The following is a 13,613-nucleotide window of genomic DNA, read 5'->3' as shown; positions in this document are numbered from 1 at the left end:
CCCATATGATACTTTGTCTTTTCGGTATGAAAGAACAGAAAATAAAATTACCAGATTAAAAGCACTTAACTACATTGTCCATGAGATGTGGGGGTGCGAATTTCACCAGCAGTTGAGAAATAACAAAACCATGAAACATTATGTTGAAAAACATCCGTTATCAATTAAAGCCCCCATAATTCCCCGGGAGGCGTTTTATGGTGGTAGAACTAATGCTACCAAACTACATTACACTGTGAAAGAAAATGAAACAATTCAATATAAGGATGTATGTAGCCTGTACCCTTATTGTTGCAAAGTTAAAAAGTTTCCAGTTGGCCATCCGGTGAAAATTTATGTGGGGGAAGAATGCCCCGATATTTATTCTTTTGAAGGACTTGTCAAAGCAACAATACTTCCACCGAGAGATCTGTACCATCCTGTGTTACCATATCGAACCAATTCAAAATTAACTTTCCCTCTATGTAGAACTTGTGCCGATGAAATAAACCAGGCGGAATGTAACCATACTGCTAGGGAAAGAGCTATAACTGGAACCTGGGTTGTGGATGAAGTTCAGAAGGCAGTTCAAAAGAAATACAAAATTTTAGAATTACATGAGGTATGGGAATATAATGTTGAACAATATGATCCTGCAAAAAAATCAGGTGGTGTTTTTGCAGAGTACATCAATACATTTCTCAAAGCAAAAGTTGAAGCAAGCGGCTGGCCATTGTGGTGTATTGATGAAGAATCCAAAAAAAAATACATAGCTGACTATTTTGAAAAGGAGGGTGTGTTGTTGGATGAAAACAGAATATGTGCTAATCCTGGATTACGAAGCTTAGCAAAACTTATGCTGAATTCATTTTGGGGTAAATTTGGACAGAGAGAAAACCCTGGTCAAGTTAGTATTATCAACAATCCTAAGGATTTTTTCGATAAACTAGAAAGTCCCAATGTTGAAGTACATCAAGTTATACCTATAAATGAAAATATGTTGATTGTTCACTGGCAATATCTCGAAGAATCTGCACCTCCATTATCGACTGTAAATGTAGTTATTGCAGCATACACTACAACACATGCACGATTAGAGCTTTATGAATATTTGGATACATTAGGCGAAAATGTATTGTACTATGATACCGATAGTGTTATTTATATTCAAAGGCCAGGTGATGTTGATCTGCCTGTTGGAGACTACCTAGGGGAGTTGACAAATGAACTAGAACTCTATGGGAAAAATGCTTATATCAGAGCATTTTCATCCAGTGGGCCGAAAAGTTATGCATTTGAGGTAGTAAATCCAGACAATACTAATGTTACTACTGTTTGCAAAGTGAAAGGCATATGTCTAAACCATAAAAACAGCAGCACAATCAATTTCGAATCACTCACCAATGCTATTCTCAACAACACCTCCTCTTTAACTTTACTCAACTCGAACAAAATCGTACGCACAAAAACACATTCCGTTGTTAGTAAGCCGGAAATAAGGGTTTTTCAGGTGGTATATACCAAAAGAAAAAGATGTGCATCAAGTTTCGAGACTTTACCATATGGATTCAAACAACAGAAAACAGAATGAGTTAATTTTGTAATGCAGTGGAATATATTTTTATTAGATTAAGTTAATGCTATCCTTAGTAATAGTATATCTGTGATTTGGTCAACATACAAACTGGATACCAAAACAAATCTCATATTATATGCAAATGTTAAAGCTTTTCATTACCAAATCTGTTACTTAGTAAAAAATAAAAGTGGAAACCATTCATTTGAAATCATTTGCTGTCATTGAAATATAATTATGCAGCCGCTATAATTTTTTGCTTATTATCAGTACAAATCTGATATTATGTTGTGCACTTTAATGATGGAGTGAGTGACTAGTTGACAAGTTGGTTCTTCGGTGCAACGTTGTATGGTACAAACGGCTTTGTGCCCCTCTCCAACTTTAAAAAAAAAGAGGCCCCCACAGATGGTAGCCACGTTGATGTCGTTGTGGGGCTTTCTACAAAAAGCTACCTGTACCAAGCCCAAAAACTTATTTTGAGATGGCGAATAAAAACTTTCCATGCCTGTTGACCTTTAGTTTCCTCAACACACATACCCAGTTGTAATCGAACCCTCGACCCCCCTTTGGTTTCAAAACACATCTGTTTGTGCATAATGGCTAATCAAGACCGGTAACGCATTTTTAAAAAATTCGATACTATTATTTATTTTTGGTTTTCAAACATAGCATACATTAGTGGTAAAGTCTTTGCATTGTAATCAAAAGGTTCCAGGTTCGATATTCGTTGAAACAGCTTTATGCATTACGGTTAATCGGGACTGCGTTAAAAAAACGCCAACATTACCCCCTTGGTAGCAAAACTCCAAAATCACCCCATTTTCTATTTGTGTATCAAAAATAATCGGGGATAGTAACTCACTTTTTAAACAAAATGATTCAATTGTATTTGTTTAAAAGTTCCGATTAGCTTTTTGTGCACAAAGACAAAATGAACTAATTGGAAATAGGATGTTTAGCCTTACTGTGCATAAAGTGGACTTAAATCAACAACTATTTATGCACAGATGGACAATGTTCCTGCATAAATACTAATGGGGACTCAACACACTTGTTTTTTATTTTAAAAACAACATCATTATCAGCCAATTTGACATTGTGAATCGAACCCGGGGACCTTTTCATTACAGCATAAACATCCTATTTCCAATTAGTTCATTTTCTCTTTGTGCACAAAAAGCTAATCGGAACTTTTAAACAAATACAATTGAATATCCAATTTTCACCAACATTGGGAATCGAACCCTCAACCACTTGGTTAAAACATTTCGCGGAATAAACAACACCCCCCGCGCCGCGCCGCCCCGCCCCGCCCCGCCCCGCGCCGCCCCGCGCCCCGGTCGCCGCCGCCGCTAAACACAAAACGCGGCCGCCATTTTGATTTTATTCAAATACTATTTATGCACAGATGGACTAATCGGGACCTATAATGGCGGGGCAAAACAATTGGCCTAATTTAACTACCTAGAGAATCGAACCCGCGACCTCTTCATTGCCAGGTGACAACATTAACCACTAACCCAACTCGATTTTCGAACTCAACCATTTTGTTGCCTTTATTTACACACAGGCTAATCGAGACCATTCAATATTGACATCGTCGCCTTGTAATCAACGGGTCCCAGGTTCGATACTCGGTGGAGGCACATAGTGGTCCGAATCACCACTTTTCAACTGTAGCTCCAATCCTGATTAGTTTTGCCGTGCATAAAACAGACTTAAAAAAACTAACTCAATCTATGAACCAATCAATATTGACTCTACCAGGAATCGAACCCTCGACGCCTCTTGTTTTACAGAGCAATAACCTTAGCCGCTAAACTTTCGGGGGTAAAGCACCTTCGGCGCCATCTTTAAATCATTTCTTCATGTCTTTGAATCATACGCAATGGTTGCGCGCGCATTTCCTCCACACACACACAAACATACGCACGTGTTAGTTTAGCATACATCAAGAAACAACGTGACAAACCCATTGACCCCCCCTCCCCCCACCGCTTCCGATGTCTTCAAGGTGATCAGACACGTTCTGCTGACTCAACAATAAAATCACTCGTGGCCCGCTACAAACGGATGTAACGTAACACCAGGCGCATCAAATTTTTGCTGACGCGTAGGAACAAAATGCTGTCATTCTACTACGAATTTACCTGACCGTGGGCCCACGACGGTTGAGAACCACTGGTTCTCAAGTTACCCGAGAATTCAAGGAAAAGGGGCAATTGAGTGGTTTAATGGGGAAAGCACCTTGTCACCTCTGGTAGTCACTTTTCCAAGAAATCTGAAAACGCAAATGGCAGTGTTTCAACTCTTGCTTCTTTCAAATTGAGAACAGCATTTCTCCCCCAGCGTTGTGAGGCATGTGGTGCAATGTGGGAAAGGCGGCAGAGGGCCTTTGCTGTCAACGTCATCCACAGCGTCAGTCTCTCAGGATACGGTCATTACCTCAGCTCTTGGATGGAGCTGTCATGGTGTTTGGCTGCGTCACTCCTTCCTCGCGTGCTTGATCAATCACAAGCGCCGCTGGAAACGTGTGATTCAACCTTTTTGTAGCCATCTCGGACCATTAGGAGGAACATTTTGCGGTTTTCGTTGTGATTGTGCTCGACTCTGATTGAGTTCTCTGCCAGGTTTTGGGTGAAGATTCCCTTTCATCTACTAGATGGCTCTCGCGTCGCTGTTGATCTGTGCCAAACGGATATAGACTTAGCCCGATTTAGACGAAAGCATTTTCTTAGCATTTTCCATGACTTTCTTCTACGATCAACTTCTACCGTGTGATGTGAAGAAATCTTACAACATTTTAACGTCGTAGTATATTCCGTGGTATATTTCACAGAATCAGTTCTAATTTCCTTAGCAAGCGAGCTCCAGGTCACGGGTGCAGATTAAATGGCGGTCGAGCGAGATATAAACAATGCATCACTTCACATTTTTAAAAGTCGATAACTGTTCTACAAACCGAAATAACGTTTCCAAAAAGATGGTGTTAGATACAAATCAATGGCACTGCCTAAATACATACTTTATCGCGTGTACAGTACACGTACGGAAGAAAACATTAGTTGTTTCAATTGCATACATCGGACACTGGCCCATGGACAAAAACATCTCAACATTTAGGTGAGATTGATGCTCATTTACACGTTACAAAAACGTGTAGAGTTCCAGTTTGATTACACGATATCTCCTCAATTAAATAACCATTTTCTCTTTGAAATTACATTTCTTCCTCTTTGAATGCATTAGTTATTAAATGAAAACCGCGTAGCTAACTCGTATGCCTCTCGTGCTACATATACCTATTATCTAACGTTCTCTACACGCTTCACATTGCAATCGCAAATACTAACAGGAATAAAAAATTCTTTCGTCTAAGCGGGTTTTACCAACTATCCACACCAGGGCTGGACAGGAACACCTTTGTCGCCAAAAATATGGACACATTACATACACCCTCTTGATTGGCAATGAAATCATCACTCTCTAAAAAAAAAAAAAATCAAACTTGTACTTTTTCTTCATAGATGGCAGCACAAATCTGCACATTTCGTTGGTTACAAAAATATTCTAAAGCCAGAATACATCATGATTCTAAAAAATTTAAACAAAACAATCGAGTTCTAAAAGAAATGAGAAACATATAATGCGTATGGATTGATTTGATGATGATAACTTACAATAATTTCAGCTCTTCTAAATAAACAAGTTCTCCATGATTTCATAAGATCTGGGGTACCAAAGCTTTCAGTAAGATATGATGGGTAGCAGAGAGTTTTCTTGCTTCATTATCTTTCAGTGTGTCTAACAAAATAACAAATTCAAAATTCTAGACTTTTTCATAACTTTTTTAACTTTTCTATCCTTTTTCGCGGCCTCTTTCTTTCTTTCTCTTAACATTTATTTAATTGCTCCTTACAAAGGTATAGTAGGAAATTAGGAATTTATATATTTTTATTCAATAAAAAAACCTACCACTGAAGCTATACTTTAACGATACATTTGCACATTTGCTTTAATTAGCTTCAGACTTCATCGTGTGATGGGAAATGGTCACATTACATTATTTAATACTTTTGCAAAACTTCACGTATACAAGAATGTAATTCTTAAGAAACAAAGTGAATAAATCTGAACCACAAATCAATACAATTTTAGATTTCCAAATATTCAATTTTATCAAATCCCATTACAGGTATATACGTGGGTTGTTCAATATATAAGTTTCCGTATGCTGTAGAAAATTGTATTTTTAAGATACATTAGAAAACTATACACACATGTGTATGAGGATCCTTCCTCACTTCTCCACATAATCCCCATAGAGATTCAGGCATTTGTCCCACCGTTGCACCAATTTGTCCATACCCTTTGCAAGAAAATCAGGGCTCTGGCTATTGAGCACTATTCTCACATTCCGCTTCACTTCTTCATCTGTTTCGAAACGGTAACCTTGCAATTCAGACTTTAACACCGGAAAATATTAGAAATCACTCGGCGCTAAATCAGGGCTGTATGGAGGGTGGGGCAGCCGTTCCCACCCCAATTCTTCAATTTTGTGTTGTGTTTGCACTGCTGAGTGGGGGCGAGCGTTATCGTCAAGAAGAATGACACCAGCTGACAGGAGACCTGGTCGCTTATGTCGAATTGCGTTTTTCAGTGTATCTAGTGTTTGACAATAACGGTCAGCATTAATTGTTCTTCCTCGTTCCAAAAAGTCCATTAGCAGAACGCCCTTAGCATCTATGCTTCTAAACTCCTTATGACGCGAGCCCTCGTTTTCCGAATAAGCATTTACTTTTCGCCCTTGAGCGCATGCGCCTTCACGTCTGATAACGAATCGATTGTTGTTCCTTGTAGACGAAGGATGGCGCTTGTCAACCATGTGCTTCTTTTTAATGACATTGTTTTATACAATATTTTATAGCACAGGGAAACTTATATATTGAACGTCCCTAGTAACAATGTAAATTCACCATACTGTAAAAAAAATAGCAAAAATTATTGACCACAAGCATAATTTCTTGACTTTCTTGCCCTACCTGTTGATTTCTTGACTTTTCCTTGACATTTTTGACTGGTAGACACCCTGTCTTTCAAACGGATTGCTAGGTACGAGGGCTTATTGTGTGTGTGTGGGGGGGTGAATTTTAATTGCATTGTGATAAGTAGATCTCGTATTTTAGGTTTTTAACCTATTTTTTTCCTTTACAGGTATGTAAGAAATAATAAGTTATGTCAGCGTTTCGTTAAAATACGCAACGACTGATGAAGTTTTATAGTGCCTTAAAATACCTATTTCGCTTGTTATAACCTATTTTAGGTTTATGCGCCTAAATCAAGATTTTTTTGTTTTTATATATCTTTGAAGGTTTTACAGGATTTTTATGTCACACAGAGGTATTTGCTTTATTTCGTCACGAAAAATAATAACAACGAACGTGTTTGAAACGTACTCTGTCGATTTCTCTTCCTCCAAGTCCATGGTGATTTTTCAAAGCTCTAAACAAAGCAAAATGTCTGGTGCCACTGTTACCTGTACAATCCAAAGTGGTCCGATCTGTGTGGTCTTCCTCACTTTCGCGTCACTTCCGTGCTTTGTGGCATTCGCGCCTTGCAAACTAACACTTCAGTATTGAAGTTTGCACCACTGACTATGTTTTTGTTGAAATATTATTTTCAGCATATAAGATGATCCTCACAGACAAAATTGCGGAGTTTGACTGTGGATAACATGAACATAGATTGTTGCCTAACTATACGGCGAAGAGTGGATTTTAATAGCAAATTTCCAATGGTAAGTTCTGCCATCGCCGTAGGGTTAGGCAACACACATAACGTTATGCAAGATAGTGCGTATTTCAGGATATAGGTGTCCCATTTTCATTGCCGGTCACTATACCTAATCAGCATATTTCAGGAATTTTGAAATGTTTTAAGTTTCTTTAACCTACTTCAGGATTTTTCGCGTCTAACATGATTTTTAGGACCTATTTTAGGGATTTTCGAACCTATTTTAGGATTTTTAGAGCCTATTTTAGGGTTTTCTGAACCTATTTTAGGATTTTTAGAGCCTATTTTAGGGTTTTCTGAACCTATTTTAGGGTTTTCTGAACCTATTTTAGGATTTTTAGAACCTATTTTAGGGTTTTTCGAACCTATTTTAGGATTTTTTGAACCTATTTTAGGGTTTTCTGAAGCTATTTTAGAATTTTTAGAGCCTATTTTAGGGTTTTCTGAACCTATTTTAGGATTTTTAGAACCTATTTTAGGGTTTTCTGAACCTATTTTAGGATTTTTTGAACCTATTTTAGGGTTTTCTGAACCTATTTTAGGATTTTTTGAACCTATTTTAGGTTTTTTTTAACCTATTTTAGGATTTTTTGAACCTATTTTAGGGTTCTCTGAACCTATTTTAGGATTTTTAGAACCTATTTTAGGGTTTTCTGAACCTATTTTAGGATTTTTTGAACCTATTTTAGGGTTTTCTGAACCTATTTTAGGATTTTTAGAACCTATTTTAGGGTTTTCTGAACCTATTTTAGAATTTTTTGAACCTATTTTAGGGTTTTCTGAACCTATTTTAGGATTTTTAGAACCTATTTTAGGATTTTTTAGAGCCTATTTTAGGGTTTTCTGAACCTATTTTAGGGCTTTTCGAACCTATTTTAGGATTTTTAGCCTATTTTAGGGTTTTCTGAACCTATTTTAGGATTTTTAGAGCCTATTTTAGGGTTTTCTGAACCTATTTTAGGATTTTTAGAGCCTATTTTATGGAACCTAAAAACACACTTTTTAGAACCTAATAATCCGAGGTCTAGTGATAAGCCGTCATCTCAACTTTCCAACTCAAATGGTGTGAAACCACATTCGTTCCTCACCCTTCTCCATGTAGTGTGTGCCAACTACCAGGCAAACATGAAGATTTATTTGACTGTGATAGATCAAGCACGGCGTACCCTGACGGCTGAAGCACGGAGACATCTTGAGAAGAGGTGTTCTTTTTTTCGTTTTTACTTGGTAATATTTCGTCTCCCGATTTCTGCATCTGACACCCCAACTCCCGGGGACAATTTGAAGGGGAGATCTTGTTACTCCCTCACCGGGGCACCAAACCTTGTGTTTGGGTGCTGCCGCTTCGCGTAACGATCCTTCATGGTTCATTGGTGGCGTATGGGGGCATCCAGTTACGTTTGAGGGGAGCCAGATTGGTTTTGGATACAGCCAAACTGCTACTGAACGGTTGGTGCTGCTGAATGTTGGAAAGACCGAGCTGTGAGCAACCCGATAACACGAGGGTATTTATTTAAAGATCTTTATGTACTTCAGAGGCGGTGTGATGTTCCTGGCTCAGATGGAAATTTCCCTGTCGTATTCCAGAAATTTGCCTTCCATTCCATTGTCACAGGTGGGACGCCCAGACTCCATTTTTTATATTAAAGTAACTATTCTGCTGACATTTTTCTTAAGGTGAGGAGGGACAATTACGCACTAGTTGTGCATTTATTTCAATATCGTCGGATTGGGCACTGCTATTTAAGAAAGGGTTTAGTATGCAAGAGAGTATGAATTTCTCTCCATGTTGCAAGTGAAAAACTGTTTTTCAAGTTGATTAATAAGCTAGACACGATGTTTGAAAAATATGATTAATAAGTATTTACAGAATCCCATGTATTCCTTATGGGAAATTAACTTCAACTTCAAATTACGGCTAATCAAATGCGAGTTTCGACTTTTCCTTCTACTATGACATAGTTCAACTTGTCCTTTTCCGTCCATGTACTTTTCTACGTCATTGGACGTTTGATATTCCCGAGAGAACGAATAAAATGATGGTCCCATAAACCTAATGCATTTCTCCTTGTCTCATACGGCCATCCTCGCAGTGTTGCCAAACCTGGTGTGCATAAAAGAGCTAAATTTTCCATTAATAGAGCAAAAGATGACTTTCAAGGAGATAGATTAACGAAGGCTGCATAAAGGGCCTCCTAGGATAATTTTAGGTGTCAGAGGGGTGGGGGCGCTGCTATTGACGTTAGCTTCAAAGTGATGGCAATTTATTCTTAGTTTTCACCGCCTAGATTTGGCGGCATCACCCATCTCAATAATCCAACGATGTTCATATGAAATCGAAAATAAAGAATTCCCGGATAACAATATTGTCATCGTCACCTTAGCCACAGCGCTATATATAATAATACCTGGGGAGTAAAGAGGGGTGGGTGACGCAGCCTATATGTATATGAATATCACGTCACGTGCAAAATGTACACTCATGGCAAAGGTTGGTTTTTATGGGCCGGAGCCAGTGGTGGCAACATGGTGCGGCAGAGGGCGGGTGCCACAGTTCACAGTCAAACGAGTGCACCAAAGAGCCAGATTTGGCTCCAAAAGAGCAAAGTTGGGAACAGTGATCGGTAGCTGCCCCAGCTAGAAAGACTTCGGGGAAATTGTCCCTCCTCGCCTTAAAGTTTCTGTGCAATGAAATATGAAACTTAACAGTTTTGATTAAACATATCTACCCTTAATATACTTTCCCAGATTTTTAGCTACAAGTGAACAATTTTGTGTCACAGTTGGGACAGACGAAACACTGTCTCTTCACTTAAAAATAAATTTATCTTAATTTCCGTGAATTGTCAAATCATGGAAAATAAATTATTTAGGACAAAGAGAGAAGGTAATTGACCTTTGTAGTTGAAGTGAAAATGTAACAGTTCAAGGAGAAATTGATTGTTTTTGGTTTGTTTTTTTAGGGACACAATAGAAAACAAAAGTAAATCAAGAAGTTAAAATAAACGAACAATAGTAAAATACCTTCTACCTTCTAACTTAATTATGTATAATACTTGATGCAAATGGGAATTTAGATTGTTCACTCAAAAGATAAGATAAAGTTACAGCATTGCATTTAATTTTAAAATTTGAGGTTCAGGTGCACTTTCACATGGATGGAATGTAGCTAAAAAAAAAAAAAAAACCTTGAGAGTTTATCCCGAGATTTCGATCTAAGAAGGTGTGCGAACCAATTTAGGGGTCTGGAGGCAAATTTAGCTTCAAATTAGGCCTTTGTGAACCCTTTATGGGTGCGTGTTAACTGGGGTGAATAAAATTTGCACCATGTACTTAATTTATTTCCTTTTCTTATTGGACAGTAAATTTACTAAATTTTGCTTTATCTCGAGTCTTCATTATTAAAAAAAACTTATAACTTGAAACTTGTTACTCTTTTCATTACAATTAAATCAGCTGAGTTCAGACTGAATCGAAATACGATATTTCAGGAGAAAAAGAGAGCAACAGCGTCAGAAGCAAGCAAGGCATTAATGCATGATGTCTAATTTCCCTCTTTCTTGCCCATTTTTGGGTGTTCCGCCCTGTTTCCCTCTTATGCAAGTTTCGGCTCCAAGATTCCAAATATCCCCAGCAGCGATCCTTTATTTTCTTTCAAGTAAATGTAGCTTATCCCCCGGTTCTCCATTTCGCAAAATATTGGGGAAGTCGAGTCCCCGAACAATTCGAATGAGAATCAGTGAACAACGGCAGACGAGGGTACACGGCAGCCTCCTACTATAGCTCGACCACAAGGAAAAAAACCTTCCCTCAAAAGCGTTCGCGCATCTTCCCTGCCGTTATTTGTGCTCGGGGCAGTGTTGCCAGGTCAGACTTGAAAAAATCGGGAGATTGTTCCTTGGGAAACCAGAAGATCTGCTACAAAATCCGATGATCTAATAGTAGCGGATGAACGACCTTCTCGGCAGCGGCATAGGCGTGCACACTGGGGGGCAAGAGGATGTCTGCAGATTTTTTCCAGCGAGGGGAAAACAATGTATTTTTATCAGGCGGGTAAACGAGGCATATTACCCCGTATAATGTTGCCCTCTCAGAAAACACCACTTGAGTTTGAAATTATCACGTTCCTACATCCCTATTATAATAATGGATGTAAGTAAATTACTGTAACTGAAATCAACTTAAACGTCTGAAATAATAAGTACTTTTATGTCAACATTCATTTTCCTGAAGGGGAGGGGGTGGCGACCATCCTTGCACTTCCTTCTGGACGTCCATGCCGCTTTATAATTTTGTAGAAAATTAAGTATTTAAGTATAGAATAGTATATTAAGGATAGAAAATTAAGTATTTTCAAGCCGATGAAAGTTGGAAGCAGCTACGGGGGAGGGGGTGCATTATTTCCTTTGTAATTGAACTATGCCGCTTCGTTCTCTAGCAAATTTCTTGTTATTAACACTCACATGCTTTATTCGTCAGTTATGCTGCCTCTATGTTGCTGCATTTAATATATAATAGACGCACACACAGACAATACATATACAAAATAATTTGCCCACGCTACGAAGTCAGTATTTCTACTTAGTAAGTCAAGGACGTTTCACTGTGTTTGTGTCACTTCATTTATTTCATCAGTTTTTCATTCATCCGTAGAGGCACAAAAGCGACGTAAAATAATTAAAATAGAAATAGATTTTCAGGTGGGATAAAACACAAGCATCTAAAAATAGTAATGTACATGGACGTGCGCAGGATTTTTTCCAGGCAGGGGCAAGGAAGGTATTTTTTTTCTGACGGGGCAAAGAAGGCACATTTTCTCCAATAATAGTGTAGTTCCCTCAAAAAACATTGCTTAAATTTCAATGTATCATATTCATGCAATAATTAACACACATTATTGCAGCTGAAATGAAATTATATGTGAAAAATATATAATTTTTGGTTGACTTTCATTTTCCAGGGGGCCCACGCCCCCCCCTTCGGGACGCCCATGGTAATGTAGTAATAGTAATAAAATAATAATAATGTCCTAGCACATCGTTTGGCATAATTTCACAGTTCAAACAGCACTTTTCATGGCTGAGTGGAGTTCCACTCTCCCCTCCCTGTTCAAGTAAGGTGACCAGGAAACTTGTTTTTGAGCAGGCCGTAGGAGGTGCCATAGCAATAGTTTATTATGGAATCCTACCGAGAAATCAATAGGTCTGGCAACACTGACGTTGGCCCCTCTGAAGGCTCCTTCCTCCTGTCTTTTCCCCCCACCCGCCAGCGCGATGGGGTCTGCGCAGGTTTCTTTCCTTGTGGTTCCACTATACGTCTCAGTCAGTTTTTTTCCTGCCCTGAATATGTACTTTACACGTGATATTCTGCCCCTTCACCCCGAAGTTTATCCCAGTCACATTTTCCCTGGCATCGCTTCTGCTACACGGGCCTTCCAGATGCTTTCCACTTGGCTTCAAAACTTTATCAGTAATCTTTATAATAACTAGTAAAAGTTATGGAAACGCTTATGATTACCAGTGGCGTAGCATGGACATTTCGGGTGGGAACGCCAAGTCTGAAGGAAGGGTCGGCTCTTTCTTGCTTAATAACTTACTTATGGTATTAGTCGCCACGGGTATCATTTGCCTGAAGTCAGCTGGATTTTCAATAAAACATCATCCATGCATGTTTTAGCTAGACAATTAGATGCCTCACTATGCCACAAATGTTTTGAACTCTGGTGTTTTATACCTTTCTGCATGACGCAAGTCATTAGAAAACCTACCTGAATCACAAGCGCCTTTGAACAACAGCAGACGTCATTGTTGTGGTTGATCCAACTACTCATTGATTTGGTTTATTTTACCACTTTTGGTTAATTGCGAATATGAATATGAGTGATGATATTGATGAAGGGACACTGACAAAGAACATCCGTGCTCACGCCGGGATTCGAACCAGGGACCTCTGTCGTCTTGGCGCACTGTGCAAAGTGGAGTGCATGATCCAAATATCGTACACTCTACAGACGAACAGTGCCGATTAGTAATTCAGACCACTGTTTATTACATCTTGAGAATGCTGATAAACATTTTAAAATAATTTTGTCCAGAGACCATTCGATGTTAAGAGTTTTCAAATGAATGCTAAACATTTCCATTGACACAATATTAAGTAGTTAGATAATAACGAAAAAATACAATAAAAAAATAATAGTTTTGCGGGTTAAGTGGTAGAGCAGCCACAGGCTGAATTTCTACCACGAGGACTTCACCAACTT

Source organism: Lepisma saccharinum, chromosome 8 (assembly GCF_977018435.1).
Source record: "Lepisma saccharinum chromosome 8, izLepSacc3.1, whole genome shotgun sequence".
NCBI classification, from domain to species: domain Eukaryota; kingdom Metazoa; phylum Arthropoda; class Insecta; order Zygentoma; family Lepismatidae; genus Lepisma; species Lepisma saccharinum.
Note: the sequence above shows the minus strand (reverse complement) of the source record.